The sequence below is a fragment of the Colossoma macropomum genome, unplaced genomic scaffold (genome assembly GCF_904425465.1).
Source record: "Colossoma macropomum unplaced genomic scaffold, Colossoma_macropomum, whole genome shotgun sequence".
Taxonomy (NCBI): domain Eukaryota; kingdom Metazoa; phylum Chordata; class Actinopteri; order Characiformes; family Serrasalmidae; genus Colossoma; species Colossoma macropomum.
Window position 1 is genome coordinate 36,965,060 of NW_023494795.1, and position 17,958 is coordinate 36,983,017.

The 17,958-nt window shown below is 38.1% G+C and overlaps 1 long non-coding RNA gene across 2 annotated transcripts in view; it reads right to left on the reverse strand.

Annotated features, from left to right (window-relative positions):
* Nucleotides 1-17,958, reverse strand: part of LOC118815922 — a 57,923-nt gene that overhangs the window by 27,172 nt on the left and 12,793 nt on the right. Inside the window, exon 3 of one of the 2 annotated variants that reach the window (XR_005007839.1) lies at nucleotides 3,876-3,993. This is a non-coding gene — a long non-coding RNA (uncharacterized LOC118815922). Of the gene's footprint in view, nucleotides 1-3,875; nucleotides 3,997-17,958 lie in introns of both variants that reach the window. The other variant, XR_005007840.1, reaches the window with a different exon arrangement.

Below are 17,958 nucleotides of genomic sequence, written 5' to 3' on the forward strand. Positions count from 1 at the left end.
AACGACTTCTCTGCAAGTTTCCTGATATAAAAACCTGTAATCTGTCACTTCTTCCACTCCTTCTCTTCCTTAAGGGGACATTTGCACAGAAACAGACACAAACGCATAGGCCTCTTTCAACTAGATTTGTCCTCAGACCCACAGTTTTACATACTGACTAAGAGAGGATGCAAATGGCTGAAATACTTTTCCACTGCCAAGGCACGTTCCTCACGGCCCATCCAAACACAAAGCAGGATCACAAAAACGCTTTGATTGAATTTCAAATCACACTCTACTGCCTATGATGTGAACTATGTAGGTCACAAAATGGCTTATACACCCAAATAGTACATTATACAGTTCTACACAAAAGTCAGAGGCCACCCTTCATGTATTTAATTATTATTAGTGTCTCTTTGAATGGGAACATAATGTTAGTGATTCCTTTGGGAACAGATTTAGTTCGGAGCTGTAACTCATTGATTTATGATTGGAAGGATGGAGGAGTTCAAAGTGGCAATGAAATACTTAGCCTTGAAGGCTTTTGTGTAATTTTCTATTAAATATATGTCCCCCTGCTTTTATTCTGACACTGAAAATGAATAGCTTGTGCTTTGTACTTGTACTTTGACTGGAAACTGAACAAATGAAAGTGGTCTCTTTCAAACTTGTGCATAGTACAGTTTGTCTAAAAGGGAGCCATTAACACTGATAACCCCATCAAGGCCAAGGGCCATCCTGCTCAGGACTTCCCCTGGTCCGGCTAAGTACACAACAGCCTAGTGTGCCCTCTCTAGAGGTCAGACCCTGGTTAAACGTTAAAACGTTACGGACATTGCACCTGCTGTTTACAGTCCAATGTGCCTATGCACAAAACCAGGGCAAACAGGGTAATGTTTTAAAAGGCCAGATCCTGGCCATGCCACTGACCCTCAGCGTTTGAGCACAGTAACCCGAGGCCTCTCCGCTCATTCACAATTCTTCCTCCTTCAATGGCGCATGGCTATCTCCGGCTTGTGAGCCAGGTTAAATGTTTACATTGCTTTTAATTATTTAACAGACACGAATGAGGAGCAAGGTCTATTTGCTATAGCAGGCTGAAAGCACAGAAGGTCAAAATCCAATACATTTGAACGGGAATTCCACTAATTAAACATTTCTTCATAATGAAATAGATAAGATGTAAAGTCATTCAGGGTGGTTTCATGTGAAATGCTCTGCTCTAGAGAACCTTACCGCGTCAGAATTGTTCACAGCGGTGGTGAAAGGAACATCTAAAGCATTTGATGCCTGTAAAAGCTCCCTTACAGAAAGCTATTACATGATTTGGTTACAAGTATGTTGTCTGATGCCTTAGACATTGTTTTATGATAGCTTTGTGAGGATAGTTTTGTGGCCTAAAACACATTTCTAAAAAAGAAATCCATTCATGGTGGAGAGGCACATGCAAGGCTGTTGTGAGGCAAAATACTCGCCAAAGAAAACTTATTTTTACAGATTTATCACTATGTTACCATTATCAACATTACATATAAAAGCTCACAAGACACGTGTAGGTTCACTGGTGGTTTTGGATAGTAAATAAAATTTGTGTTGTAGACATCAGGAGTCCTGGTTCCTATCAGCACAACTGTAATGAAATTCGAGTCTGTACATTGAACCATTTCACATCAAACCACTCTGAATGACCAAGCGTGTTTGCTACAGTGGGCAGAGAAGGTCAAAACTGAACACATTTAAAGGAAATTTCCACCAATTTTGCTAAATTTCTGCACAACCCAATTGATAAGATGTAATGGCATTCAGAATGAATTGTTCACTGTGGTGTTGATAGGAACCAGATGTCTGAAGCGTTTCACGGTTTCATACAGATATGCTGTCTGATGTCTGACATATTTTTTATGATAATTTTGTTGATAAAGTTTTAGCCCTAAAGTGCATGCAGAGTGCATAAGTCCATGCATTCTAGTACCCAAACAAAAGGTTTTTCACTATTTTTTTTTCACTATTTTATTGTTTATTTTTTCACTATTTTTTGTTTTCATTATTTTATTTTTTTATTCACATTTACCTTTATTAACAAGTAAAGTCACTGTTTTTGTGGTGTCATGAAAACCACCACATTTGCATATGCTCACCTATTCAGCCTAAAGTACAGCAGACCTGCCCATTCACTCTGGAGCTATAAGAAGTGTTTCAGCTTGGACTGTTTTTTGAATGAAGCACAACACAGGAGAGTCAAACAGCCTGTTTAATTGTCAGGGATAAAGGGAAGTTGGAAAATGATCATGCACAATGAATCTTGACCGGTTTTCATACATAACAACCAGTCTAACATTATAAGTGGACCCCATGGGGGAAAACAAAATCCAAGAAAATAATAGGATACAGGCCCTTTAAAACTAAAAGACACCATGTATTTGTTACGACTGTTGACAACTGGGAACAGGAGAGCTCCTGCTCGTCCTAGACTACATCCTGCCTTCATAAACAAAGGCTGCAGTGACTGAATAATGCCCCATTAGCTACTGTATATATTTTATCAAAAGCCTTCATGGAGACAGTACTTTCACTTGTAGTTTTGCAAGGATAAGTAGGTTAAGGGCCAGTCTCACCAACAGGACCTTCACAAACTTCAAAACAGCAACAATAAAAGTCAGGGCAGCGTCCTTGACGTCTCACCGAAGAGCAGCAGGGAAGGCTGCCTAGGCCACCATAAAAACATGTATTCTCTTCAACCTTCAGTGCATTTAAAAAGACCTGTTGTTGAAAGCAGTATGAACCAGGACCCCTCATGCTCGGCCTAATTCAGAAATGTTCATTCAGCAGAGATGATAATAAACTGTCTGATCTTGGAGGGTGAAGGGAGTACACAAAGATACACTCTGTATCTCTACATGGGGTACAAGCAGAGCACAATTACTCATCCACTTTGCTCCATTAAAGAAAACACAGGCCCATTAGAATGCAACACTGCTTCTGTTTTCAACTCTCCTAGTCTCCTAGGTCCACGTCTCCTCTTACATTTCCTTTAATTAATTTTTATTTATAGCTCACTAAAACAAGCACAGTCTTGTTGGTCAAAATAAGAAAAACCCATCCTTTTCACACTACATGGCCAAAAGTATGTGGACCATCACACCTATAGGAGCTTCTGAATCCAAAACAATGGGCATTAATACAGAGTTGGCCTTCCTTTGCAGTTATAACAGTTCACTCTTCTGGGAAGACTTTCCGCAAGATTTTGGTTTGCCTGTGGGAATTTGTGTGAGTCATGCAACAGAACTCGGCAGCCTTGCTCTGTGAGTTTGTGTGGTCTACTGTTTCATGGTTGAGCTGTTGTTTCCCCTACATGCTTTCATTTCACAATAATAGCACTTATAGTTGACTAGGGCAGTTTTCGCAGGGCAGAAATTTCAGCTCTCTAATTTGAGCTCTATTCTATTGCCAGTGTATGGATATTGTATGGCTATGTGCTTGATTTTATACACTTGTTAGCAATTGGCTTGGCTGAATTGGAAGGGGAATCCACATACTTTTGGCCATATAGTGTACATTTGTCATTTTTGATCAGAACTAATTGAAAAAAGCCAGCTGATGCAAAACGTAAATCAAAATGTATCTAATTATGCTAACTATATAGTTAATTATGCAATGATGTATGGTAAAACAACAATAATAACTCCACATTTCTAAGCATTAAATGAATCTGTCTCTTTGATGCATGCAGCAGCCATCTCCTTAGGCTCTTATTTACTTTATGATGACTGCTGTGGCTTTATAGCATTATTTTTATCCCCTCCCCTTTTTTAATTTGTTTTTATCCTTAGGCCTGGTTGCTCACTGCATTTCTGTGATTTAAATTTTACTTGGCAATATTGCTTGAGACTTACCTTGTAGCAGTTTCACGATGACCCTTTCAGTAGAGACGCTGGCATAAAGCTGCTGCTGTTTTTCGTTTCCATGAATTAGGCTGTCGCTGGTGTTTACCGTCAGTGAGATTGGTTCCACCTACTGGAAAATAAAACATGACTGGTTGATTCCTTATGTTAAGTCACTTTATAATTATGCTGATTGTTAATCTGAGCCATTATGAATTCTCTTCAGCTCTTGACGTCCTAACCAACAGGAAAGCTCACTTAGCTATATCTTCCTAGATACCACAGAAATCGCCAATTGTCTATTGAACATCTCAAGAAATTAACAATTTTGTTGGCATCTAAAACTTAACAGTGAAAAGAGGGTACTTCAGAATGATTCTATCAAATAAATTGAACTAAAAATCGTAGCCATGTTTTTAGTTACCAGAAATCATTAGGCCTAGAAGGCCCTGAAGGTTCACCTCTGGATTGCCATGGTGTGTGGTGGCATTGATAGTATAATGCTATGGGTAGTGTGTCGCCTTCCTTATAAGTTTGTCCACCACTAAATAAATAAGAGTGGTGTTTAATTTAGGAGCTCCAGAGGCAATAAGATTCTACAGCTGTGAAATGTGCAGCTGAGAGAGAGAGAGAAAGAGAGATTTTCCCTACGTTCATCCACATGTGACATCCTACATTATATAATCTCCTCACCACATACTATTACCTCATCCACTTCTGCAGCCCTGCTGTCATAGACTGATACTGATGTCTCAGCGTGGCTGGAGACGGTAACCATAGTGATAGCCAATTTGCCTATTGAACGCTTCGATTTGTTGTGCTTAATAAGGAGGAAAACTGTGACTGTTCAGCTTTACAACACTGATTAAGCACAAGATCGATGCTCAAGTCTGAGTTGACTGGCAGAGCGTGTGTGTGTGTGTGTGTGTTTGTGTGTGTGTATGTTTTTAACTAACCAAATTTCCATAGGATGATGGACAACCAGAATATTTTAATACTGGTTACTTCCTATGAGTGACAATGCTTTTCTGTTAAAAGTGCAGCTTTAATTAGACAAAGTAAAAGAGCGATTAGCGATAGATTCCTGAACGTAAGGAGGGAATTCAATATTTTTTAAAAAAAATGTCTGCTTAAGTTAAATCATTTAGATGTAATCGAAGCCATTCAGAGTGGTTTGATGTGGAATGCTCCATTCAAGAGAAACTCAAGAGTCAGATATGCTTATAGTGGTGGTGACACGAACCAGACATCTGAAAAAAAAGAAAAGCTCCCTCACAGGAATTTATTACATGATGGTTACAAATATGCAGCCTAATGCCTGAGCCATTGTTTTTATGATAGTTGGGATAAGCTTTAGGCCTAAAATGCTTTAAAAATACAAATACATTCAGGGATACATGAGATACATGCAAGGCATTGTAAGGCAAAATAGTACTATAAGAAAACTTATTTTTTCAGATGTACCACTATTTTACCATCATCAGCATTGCATGTAAAACTCTAAAGACATGTGTATGTTCACTGGTCATTTTGGATAGTGAATAAAATTGATATTTTTGTGTTGTTGATGTTGCCACCCCTGGTTCCTATCATCACCACAGTGAAGAAATTGGTACATTTCTCTGCAATGAAAGATTTCACATCAAAGCACTCTAAATGATGTTTACATGTCAATGATTTAATTACACAGAAATAAAAAAAAACGTGTGGAATTCCTCTTTAGAGTTAAGTGTAGCACAGCATTTACAGGTCAGACCCTGCATTTAGCATTCAATTACAGAAGGCAATGGAAATATCTCACAAAGTCAGGAATACAAGCCTACCACAGTGTATGCAAAGCAGAGACAAAGAGAGACACAGGCAAATGAGCAAGAACATTCTGAGTGATGACATAAAGACTGATAAGTCCCTTGTGATCTGACTGAGGCCTCATTATTTGGTGTCTTTTTTTTCAACAATTCTGAGGTACAGAAGTGCATGTTTGGTGACTGCAATGAGCCTGATTTCGAAACTGCCTGTTAGTTCCCAGCACAAAGGGATTAACAGAGGCCTTAAGAGATGTCTGAGTAACTGAAGGCTTGACAACAGACTCAGTGAACTGGCAATATCCAAACCAGTGATGCAGACACAGGGGGTTGGTCGCCCACCTTCTTATTCACTCGTAAAAGGGCCCACAGCCAACATGTTTCTGTTATTTTATTCACTGAAATCTGCTTATGATGTTTATGTGGGCTTTTATAGCAAAAAAAGCCATAATTTATTTTACATGACCATTTTCCGACCTCATTTTATCCCTTAGAATTGAACAGACAGAAAACTGAAACAGTTTTTTTGCTGTAAGTGATTTATCATCACTGTTGGAACAAATCCTTATATCTCTTGTTTTTTTTTATTTAATTTGAAGATGTCAGCTGCCATTTAAACTGTGTTAAAATTTCATGAAGAAAGGACCAATAAAACTGGTCCAATATGACATGGAATAAATTCTTGTTACTTTAAAAATCCCAGGCTTATTACACACTAAGACCTATTATTCAGTAACTACAGGGACTGTTCTTGGGTTATAGAATTGTGCAATAAAACTTTGGGCCTGCCGGTGGCCATTTAACTTACATTGAAAGTCACAAATGGTTTTCTTTCTCCTGTGAAGCTACATTTTTGGGGCATACAAGGCTTTTCTCACTGGCTGTCCTGTATTGTGCTTCATTCAAAAAGCAGTTCAGGCTGAAACACTCCTTATACCTTCAGAGTGAATGGGCAGGGCTACAATTGTCTAGACATCAGAGAAACAATGACTCCACCTCTTAATAATGGTAAAATTGTCTGGAAAAAAATACATTTCTTTGGGTACTGGAAATGCACAGACGTCTTCACTGTGCATGAATTTTGAAGCAAAAACTGTTGAAAATAAAGTAGCACATCCTCTACAGAGAATGCACTTAAAAATGACACTTTGCTGCAAATTTTAGTGCACAGTTACTATAATTTACTTCTTGCAATATGTTAAATTCAGCAAATAAACAGTAATTGTGCATTAAAATGGACAGAAGTGTGTTCTATATATAGGATGTGTTGACATATTTTTACTTAGAAAATCAACAAAACATGCTATTTGACCAGGGGTGCACAAACTTTTGCATACAACTGTATGTTAATGTGTTTTTGTTCCTGCAACATAAAATAAATAGAAAATGGGCTGTTTTTGTAGCTTTTATATATGAACTAGGGAGTAAACAGCATGTTTAGGATTTAGTGGTGTCAAAGTAAAAAAAGTTAATGACAAAAATTTTTCAATAAAAAAAAGGAATTAAAATTTTAAAATTTTAATTGTATTTTTTACGAATTTTCCTAGTTTGATCCGTTTATGTGCATTTCCTGTTCAGTTCATGTGTACCCTATGGGATTGGCGAACTGAATTGGAATGTGATTCTCCCACAGTAGGCATGGTGTGCTGAATTTGCACACATTTCCTACAAATTTCCTAAGAATTCCCTCGCTCGGAATAGACAGAGGCTCTGCAAAACATGAAGATATATCAAATGACAGTGTAATCCTCCCCACCCCGCCACTGCGCTCTTTACCACCTCACTGCCTGGTTGAAGGTTGATGTGTAAAATCAGCCTCTCACAGCCAAAAGAAGCACAAAAACATTAAATTCACATCCCTGGGCTGCTCAGGGGTCAGTCTAAAGCTAGTTTGAACATGCACAGTGCTGGATCAAGATCTCTGGAAGTGTCTGAGTTTGCCGTGTGGCAAGGCGACAGGCTTATGAAGCTTGTCATCTTGCAGCTTGGCACCAGCTGTCATCTACATGAGGATGTGTAGGAGATGAGCAGCGTGGGTATGTACAGGCTGCTGGAGCTACTCCCCGCTGAGCAGCTCATGAATGTCTGATTCGTGAAGAGATGCTCTTTTTTCCATCGTGATTCGTCCTTCAGTTTGGTTAAACAGGCCATACGCAGGAGGGTTTTTTCAGAAACTGATGAAGGAGCTAAAAAAGAGCAGGTGCAGTGCTTTCACAGCCAGCAATTCAGAGTCCAAAACTTCATATTTTGGATCCATCTGTGGGTTAAAATAAGGTGCAAACGCGTGCACAAACACTGTAAACTAACCTCCTCAAACAGGAACACCGCTGTGCTTTACTCATTTGGCCACCAACGGACATCACCCACACGTGATTGCAACTGAAATCTCTTGCATTTCCACTTAATGCTGAAACAGCAGTAAATGAGGTGAGAGGGAACAGCACAGTGAGACTGGAGCAAAAAAGACGGATAAACAAAGGGAAAAGCCTGTCACATGCTTCTAGAGGACAAATCTCATTTTATTCATACACCTAAACATATTGCACAACCCAAAGGTCATGTGACAAAGCAAATGGGCTTCATATATATTTCCATATTCTCTATTTACCACATATTTATCAAAATGTCTGAATAATTCAATCACTGAGAATGAAATAAAGTCATTCAGAGTGCTTTGATGTGAAATGGTGCATTGTAGAGATTTATGTACAGTGATGGTGGTAGGAACCAGGGGTTGCCATGTCTACAATGGAAATATATCCATTCTGTTTACTGACTAAAACTACCAATCAAACTACACGTGTCTTCTGGGTTTTTATAGGTAATGTTGATAATGGTAAACTAGTGCATGCACCTCTCCACCATGAATGAGGTAAAAAAGTGTTTAAGGCCATGATCTTACCTTATTGGTTTGTATTGTCTCAGGCATCAGACAGTGTGTATGTAACCTTTTCATTTAATAACCTTCAGTGAGGGGGCTTTCAGAGGCATTAACTGCTTTGGACGTCTGGTTAGCTACTAACCCCTTGTTAGCTATATTAGCCGTATAACTCCAAAATTTAAAGAAGCAAACTTCAGAGGTGCAAGCATATCTTGCCTGATTAACTACATTAGGTGTACAGACCCTTAAAGCAGTAGTCCCTAACCTTCGTCCTGAAGGACCCCCTGACCTGCACATTTTTGTGTTTTCTTGGCAAAACACACCCACTTCAACTCAGGGAGGGCTTGTTAATTAGAGGATTAGTTGGATCAGGTGTGTTGGGACCAGGGCAAACACTAACGTGCTGATTAGGGGGTCCTCCAGGACCAGGGCTGGGAACCACTGCTTTAAAGAATCACAAAAATGCCTCATGTTTGTTGTACTATGAAATTAAAATAGATAAAGCGGTTATGTCATGACTGTGCACCTATGCACCATTTGGGGAGCGTTCTCCTCTTCTAACCCTGCAAAATTCTCATAGTCACGAAGTGGGCCTAAAACATGTATGAGGCTCACAGGCCTATGTGCTAAATAATGGATGATGCTTGCTTGAGTTAAAGTTGGTCTGGAGCAGAGCTCAGAAAGGGAATAAAAAATATATCAATTGCTTCGCTGTGAGCTGAACCAGTATTTTAACATTTTTGTTCAGGCATTCCAACCACAACATAACGTTCCTATGTAAGGGCAAAAAAATAAAAAAAATAACTAGGTAATTCTGTTCCTTTCACACAAGCTGTATGTAGTCCTGATATAATAAAACAGGAAGTTTGAAAAGCTATTAGACCCAACAGTTTGTGTTGATGAGGACCACATATACACAGGCTACAAAGTTTATTGTTGGTGAATTAGTAACGTTTTCCAACATATAGCTATGAAATAGCTTATAATAATTTATCGGAGGTTGTTATGATCAAAATAAGTGCAAATGCAATGTCACGTGTTATGCACAGGGTTGGCGAATTTCCTGCTTTAAAATAGTAAAAGTTTTCTCGCATCATGAGACGTGACAAACAAAATCATGTGCAAATGGAAAAGCACAAAGGACATTCAGAGATTACAGAACATTATTACAGAACATATCTATAGCCACTATCAGCACTAAAAAACATTTACGTATCATACTAATCTTGTAAAATGATGCACTGAATGAAATCTAGTAGCAAACCATGACTACTAGAGCTTGGCCTTCGGTTTGGGCCAAAAATGCCAAAACTCTTTGAAAACATTTGGAAAAGACTCAACAATAACGCTAACATCTGCTAGCATTTGCTAGGATTCTAGAAGCTAATTTGTTAGCGCTAAGCTAGTGATGATTCAACCAAAATATAACTGCTTTAGTATTTAAGGTAGAATGGAAAATTCACTTGCATCAGAATGTAACTGCTGCAGAATTTAAGGTGGAATAGAAAATTCATCTGCATCATTTAAGGTGGAATGGAAATTTGTTGGCATCAGAATGTAACTGCTGCAGGATTTAAGGTGGAATAGAAAATTTATTGGCATCAGAATGTAACTGCTGCAACATTTAAGGTAGAATGGAAAATTTGTTGGCACCAGAATATAACTGCTGCAGGATTTAAGGTGGAATAGAAAATTCATTGGCATCAGAATATAACTGCTGCAGCATTTAAGGTGAGATGGAACATTCTAAAAAGGCAGTTCAAGATTAAGCACAGGCATTCACAAATTCATGAGTGACATGAAAAATTACAGACATTAATTTTTTTAGTTCCCGGAGATTCTTAGACTTTCTCTGAAGGACTAGAAGTTTTCCCCCCTCAACACAATCACATAAGACGTGACATTGATCCAAAAACACCTGGGAGTTTGGAGGTAAGACATAAATAATAAGCCAAATGGCTACACCAGGGGTGTCCAAAGTCTGGCCTTGGGCAGATTTTAATTAGCCCCTGGCTTCTGTTTTAGAGCTTAATATTCCCACCAGCCAATATGCTGCAAACAGAACTGGCAATTTTGGAGAGATGGAAATCTGAACACTTTAAAACACAGCTTTGAACAACTGTACACACATAAAATCATATTTTTCATTAAAACAAAAAAAGTTGACTTCATTTGACACTATGATTTTCAGACGTTGTAACATAGTTACGTCAAAACAATGGGATCTAACTGCCCACCATGTGGCCACGAGGGACAGAGATGCAGTCTCACTTCCTGCTTTAAAATGCAGGGGCGTGGCTAAAAATAGGCTCCACCTATGAACTTTTTTTTGTTTCGATAGTGACATGAAAACCTGGGGCAGCTTTTTTTGATTTAAGTTTTTTTTTAAAAAATTAAACTTACGCTAAATCTAAATCCTTGAACTTCACTTTAAAAGAACTCAAAAACATCTTTAAAAATATTATTAAAATGCAAAAAATGTAAATATGCTAAAAAGGTTAGTTAAAATTTAGGGGTTAGGGTTTGGGATAGCCACCTCCCAATAGAAACTACCCTAAAAATGATGATTTTGTATATATTTAGGTCATTACTATTGTGGTTAATACCTTGTGTTTCAATAAAACATAACATAATCATTGTAAATATTTATGGTCTGAATATTTCATTGTTTTTTAAATAGTTTTTACTGTGGGACTGTGTAGTTTAAACTAATTAGGTGGATTGGTCCATACATGTCAGAATCTGCAGTAGCCTTACACTGTTTATGTTAGTGCTGCATTTGAATTGCTTTCCTTGCCAACTGGTCACTTAGGCGGTGTTGCTACAACACAAACAGGAGTTGTAAGCTACCTCTGTGCCCCTTTCTGAGAACACAAATGGCTTCATGTATGTTTTGCCATTCTGTTAGAAACTGCTTGGTTGCTGGTTTTCACTGCCTGACTGGTAAACCTGAACACAAAATACTGTCATGGTGAAAGTAACAATAACATGCACACAGGCTTCACATGTTAGCATGAGAACATTAAACAACACAAAATTAATGATTTGTGTAGAGAACTAATGAACTAAAGAGTTAATTAACATAAACCAACAAAACTGCTAAGAATGCTGGGAAGTTTTTTGTCTGTAGGATTTATCCAAATTAACTGATCTTAACAAGTTTTACTAAAGTAACTAAAGCCTTATACAAGAAACAGTATGTGTTACTTTTGCATTAGTAAGTTTAACAAATAAGTAAAAATTAAAAAAATAAGTAGTCCTCTTTCCTCACTTCACTGTATGTATGTGTGTGTGTGTTTGTGTGTTTGTGTGTGCGCACACATGTCTCTCTGGAGGGTAATGACCTCTGTGCTGCAGAAGCGAAAGGAAGGAAGAGAGGATGAAATGGCAAAAAAGGTGAGAGAGAAAATGTGTAAATACAAGGACGGAAACAAAGAGAGAAGTAGGACAAATGTGTAAAAATGATAAAAAACAAAACAAAAAAGAAAGAAAAACAGGGCAAAAGCAAAGAAGACACAGAACACAAATGCAGTACTTGAGTGAACATCAAGATATCCTTGGTAAAATACTTGAGTTAAAAACACAATAGTACTTGCTTTTAAATGTATCAAAGGTAAAAGTATTGTGAGATATTCTAAAAATCCAACATTCCTCCTCGTGTTGTCAGTCTAGCTAAAAATCTTTCATTCTGAAAGCTTGTTAGATTTGCCGGGGCCTAGTTACAGTTGCTACGCTGTGGCTGGAAATTCAGTATGTACTTGCACAAGCTCCTCTCCCATCTGAAACAAGACCGATCTTTATCTGGGAAGACAATGTACTGTTCTCATGTTGTTATGGGCTATACTGTGAAATTGCATCTCAGTTATTACTCAGCCAAGAACAGACTGTTTACTTCAGTTACCTCCCTCTCTCACTTTGACCTCTGTCTCTCTCTCTCTCTCTCTCTCTCTCTCTCTCTCTCTCTCTCTCTCTCCCTCTCTCTATCTTTGTTCACTCACTCTCCTTGTGGTGGACAAATGGTGGACAAAGAATTCAAACTCAGTACTTGAGTAAATGTAGAGACACCTTTGGAAAGATTTTACCCAAGTAAAAGTGCTCCATTTATGTTTTTACAGGAATTAAAAGCACAAAAGTATGGCAGCATATTCCAGACTATATACAAATTCAAACGCACATTTGAAAATTCAAATGCAAATTTAAAAATTTGAATGCACATTCATAAATTCAACTGCAAATTTGAAAATTCAAATGCACATTTTAAAATTTGAGTGAATTATTTGACATAATTCAAATGCAAAAAATGTGTGTTTGCTTTTCTGTGTATAATGGCTGTTAAAGTCAATCTCAAAAGGCAAAGCTTTCTGACATTTTGTTTTCCTTGCCTTGTTCAGTGTAAAAGCAGCTTTATCCACCAGCTTCTTGTTCGAATTATCTGATTCCACCTTAAATGGTGCAGCAGCAGTTATTGCAGCTGGAGTGCAATGATGAGGAAATGCAATTGCAAATGACTGAATATGTCAGACCGTTAAAAAATAAAAAAAACAATAAAAAAATCAAATGTCAAAAGCACTTCGCTTTTCAAAATTAACTTGAACAGCCATTATGCACAGAAATGCAAATTCACATTTTGTATTTCAATCTGAATTATGTCTCAAAGAATGAACACTTTGGAAATACAATTGTAAATACCCAACTGAATTAGCATTTTCAGATTTGGATTTGCATTTAAATAAGATCTGGAACATGTTGCCATACAAAAGTACCCACACACACACACACACACTTATCTAAGCCACTTATCCTTCTGAGTTTTACAGGGGGCGCTGGAGCCTATCCCAGCAGTCTTTGAGCAGAAGGCAGGAAACACCCTGGACAGGTTGCCAGTCCATCACAGGGCCCATACAAAAGTACTTGCTTTTAAATGTACTTAAGTACTGTATAAAAAGTAAAAGTATTGTGAGATATTCTAACAATCCAGCTCTTACGTCTTCTGCATTGAGCATTTTCTTCTTTAATTCTGAAAGCTTGTAAGAGTTGCCTGGGCATAGTTACAGTTGCTAAGCTATAACTGTACATTCATTATTTAATAAAAGGTGCACTACACATTGAATTTGCTTGATTGAAATGTGTACCTCGGGTTCCACATGAATAAAATACATTACATTACCAATCTATCTTAGGAACAACAGTAATTGTGTTGAAGTAACACGTTTCTTGGTTGTGGAACCAATGCACACATTCGAATCAAGCAAATTTAAAGGAACATTTATTTCAGTGCATGATTGGTCTGATTTATTGATGAGAAAATGCATTTATATGGAAAATCTGGTTTTTACTTCACACTATCTTGCAGAAAGTAGTGGAGTTAAAAGCAGGATATTACTGTAAAATGTAGTAAAGTGACAGTAAAAGTCTCAAAAAAATAAATGTAAATGCTTAAATAAAGTCCAAATCTTCCAAAAAAGTAGTCAAAAGAGAATTTCATTGATTTTTAAAATTTTGTATTGTTTAGTGGTTGAGATGTAAACAAAATGAGAGTGGTTTGGTGTGAAATGATCTGTTCTAGAGAATCTAGAGAGTCAGGATTGTTCACAGAGGTGGTGATAGGAACCAGATGTCTGAAGAGTGTAATTCCTCTAAAAAGCTCCCTCACACAAATATGCTGCCTGATGTGTAAAACATTGTTTTACTACATTTTTGACAATGATTTAATCTAAGGTGGAGGGGTACACCTATCACCACCACTGTAAAGAAACCAGAGCCAGAATGTTTCTCTGCAGTGAACCATTTCACATCAAACCACTCTGAATAACTTTCTTTGCAACCACTCAATTATGCAGAATTGTAAAGAAAACCTGGTACAGTGTACTTTATTAGTGTCTGCCACTGAAATAAAGAAATCATGTGGGTGGATTCACACTTCAATTCCTTACTCTTAAATAACCCACAGAATAGTTTCATAGTAGTTACATAATAATAATAAGACTTAAAATCTGAATCAGCCTGCAGTTTAGGGGGCTAATGTCAGAGGAAGAGGCACTAGGTCACAGTGATACTGCTAGTGATGAGAACTGGCAACACACTACCTCTGTTATTCCATGGATGAAGTTGTGCTGACCCACCGGAACGCGCTCAGAAAAGCAAACAGGGCTGCAGAGGCTCAGTGCCAAGAGTAAAGCAGTACAGTTCAGCAGTGTGTGGGCTCCTATCTGACCCACTTTCCTCAGATAACACCGAGAAAGACAAGAGGAGTCAAAGAAAGAGAATGAACAAAGAGAGAGAGAGAAGTGGGCGAGGTGAGAGAGGCAGGACTGTGTGTAAACTCCACAGGAGAGGAGATCACTTAGGTAAACAGTCTGTTCTTGGCTGAGTAATAACTGAGAAGTAATTTTATATTATTCCCCATAACAACATGAGAGCAGTGCATTGTCTTCTCAGCTACAGAGAGGGGATCCGGCTGTGGGAGGAGGTAGGATGAAGGAAGTAGTGAAGTTTTAGAAACATTTGACTGAACTTTGCCAACAACCAACATAAAACACAGCAGCATGTTTATTGATGTTTAGTTTAATCGAATGTGTTTTCCCAAAATATTACATTAGTTTGCAGTAGTGTATTCGTAGCGTATTATACAGGAAATGTCTTTTAAATTCTACTGATTTAACATAGCTGATTGAGTCCTCAGGAACATTAGTCTTTTGTGTCCAGACGTGACATAACACAAACGAGAAACTCTGGGCCTAATGTAGGCAGGAGCATAGACTTACATAGGTCTGAAATTTCGACACCAGTCCAACTCGTCATTAAGGCAGATCCCAAAACAAGGCGTGATGGTGCACTTGTCAACATTGTTAGATGAGCAATAAGCCTGTCATTAGCCCATGGATGTAATGTAAGTTAGCATAGCTGTATAGTGTGTTTGTGTTAAAGGAACACATTGTGGTAAAAATTAACAGTTAAAAACAGTTCCGTTAGCTAGCAATAGCTTTTTGCTTGCTAGCTTGCTTTGTTTGTGTTATCATTGTGTTCTAGACATTAAATAGCCCAGAATAGAGGAATTTGTGGGTGGGTCTTAGAGGGGGTGTACCCTTGTTAGCAGCAAATTTTGCCCAAATTCAGCAATTAACCAAAATTGTAATGTTTTCCCCAGAGGTGTATTCTTGTTACGAGATCACGTCTGGCCCTGCAAGACTACAGGAGCAACTACATGTGAAAACTCATGGGAATAAAATTAGAACTGCAAAAAACCTGCATCATCACCAGGAGCGAATCCAATGAAAAATCAAGTTGTACACTACTGCTGCAGACATTTAAGTAATCAAACAGTTTTCCTACCTCAAATGTTGTCAGTAAGCCAATTCATGTTTGTTTTTCAGTTTGCTTCTTCAGTTTTGTACTGGAACTACAATGCTAATGTAGCTAATAAAAAATGGAAGTCTACACTCTAAAAATGGTTTGTCCATTCAACCGGAAAAAGTTACTTCACATGGTTTTATTCACCTCAAAAAATGAAAAAATACATTGAACAAAACATCTGAGTAGAATTAAACGAGTTCAATTGCTTGTTACCTGCAGTAACTTTTTAGTTTGAACTGATGACCATTTTGGAATGGCACACTGCATTCACTTTAGACAGCTAGATGGTTGAGGGTAAGCAAAATCACCATCACATGTTCTACTTCTGAGCACTTTTTTGGTGTGATGGCAAAGCTTTAATTGAGTAACTAAACCCATCCCTGCTTGGCTCGATCAGATATATTAGAGTTAATTAAGGGACATGACAGCTTATTGGAAACAGGTTGGAACTAAAGTCTGCAGGAAGGTAGCTCTCCAGGACCAGGGTTGGAGACCACTGCCTTACCGGCAGCCTGTGCACTGCAATTCAAGTGAACAGCATAGTTTAGTTGAAAGTTTAAGTTTTGCATCTGATCTCAGTCTGGTCAAGAATATAATATTCTGTGCTTCCTACAAGCTGCTGACTATAGGGCTGTGGCTTCACTGGGATTTGAACCCATGATCTGATGTTTGAATAGTTAGACAGTTGTACCATTTATTAAATTGTACCAATTTAAAAAAAACAATATAGAACATTTTACTCTGTCCTTTATCTAAGCACAGACAGTGCTCTCTGCCTGAGCATGAGGAACCGTTTGAGCTCAGGTCACACTGCTTTAATTCACCTTTTCATTCTTTGTGGACATAGAAATTTATATGTTTAAGCCTATTCGAGCTGGATTAGCTTCACTGCTGGATGTGCTGTAATTTATGTGCTTTTTGAGGAGATCTGTGATTTTAATCCAGTACAAATCTGCAATGTCTGTTTTTACAAGTCTTTTTACAATTCCAGAGTGTATTGTATAATACTTAATAATTCGTTGTATTTGGAGCTCCCTCAGTAAATGCAGTCCTGTTCAAATTCACATCACAGTGATGTAATAACAAAACCAGGCAATGAAAAACAGCCACCAATTTTTTCTTCTTTTTGCAATCTGAAGACAAGGCTACCTGCTAACATGGAACTTGATTTGACCCAGTTCCTTAATCCTCAAGTTCATGATCACGTTTTTGGTGAAGACCAAATTACAAGGAGAAAGAAAATTAAATATCTGGAAGGTGCCTCTTGCAAGACAATGCATTTTCTGTCTTGTTGGCCGGCATTTGGTAAGTTTCACTTTCACTAAACTTCGACCAGTCATCAAGATCTTCAGTCATCAAGGACATTTGTAACACAATTCAGGGTGTATTCCCTCCTGTGCGCTATGACTGTGCACCATCATTTCAAATTGCACCACTCTGAAATGAGATGTAAAGACCCCTCCCTCATCCAGTGTCATGTTTCAGGCTTTTTTTGCTACCATATTTGCCATTTAGGTGCACTATGTGTTGTTACTGTTTGGAAGCGTGGTACCTTTTGCACAATGCTGGCCTAAACATCCACACAATGATTTTTGATCTGGGCTATTTGGGGTCATTTGGGGAAATTATGCAGATCCTTTATCTCGTACGAATCAGCTATTCATGTCACACATAAATTACATTACTGGACCGTCTCTGGTAAAACTAATCCAGCTCAGATAGGGCTCTGGAGTGCCGTAACTGTCTAACTTCCAGTGATGCCAGGTCAGTCGGAGAATAAGCATGTAACCTCCCCACATAAACGAAACCTGCTCAAATAGTACTTACGTCATTCAAAATGTTTTTGGTGACATAGACTTTTATTATGTTAGCTCCAGTACAAAAGTAAAGAAGCAAGCTTCAGGCACCAAACATGTCTTTCCAGTTTGCTGTTTATTAAGTGGCTGCTGATGGACTGGTCAGCAGGGCAATCAGTTCAAACTCAAAACAGCCTGTATTCAGCACGACTGCTGGTTAATGACATGCTGGGTAGACTGACAGGGACTCACTGACACAC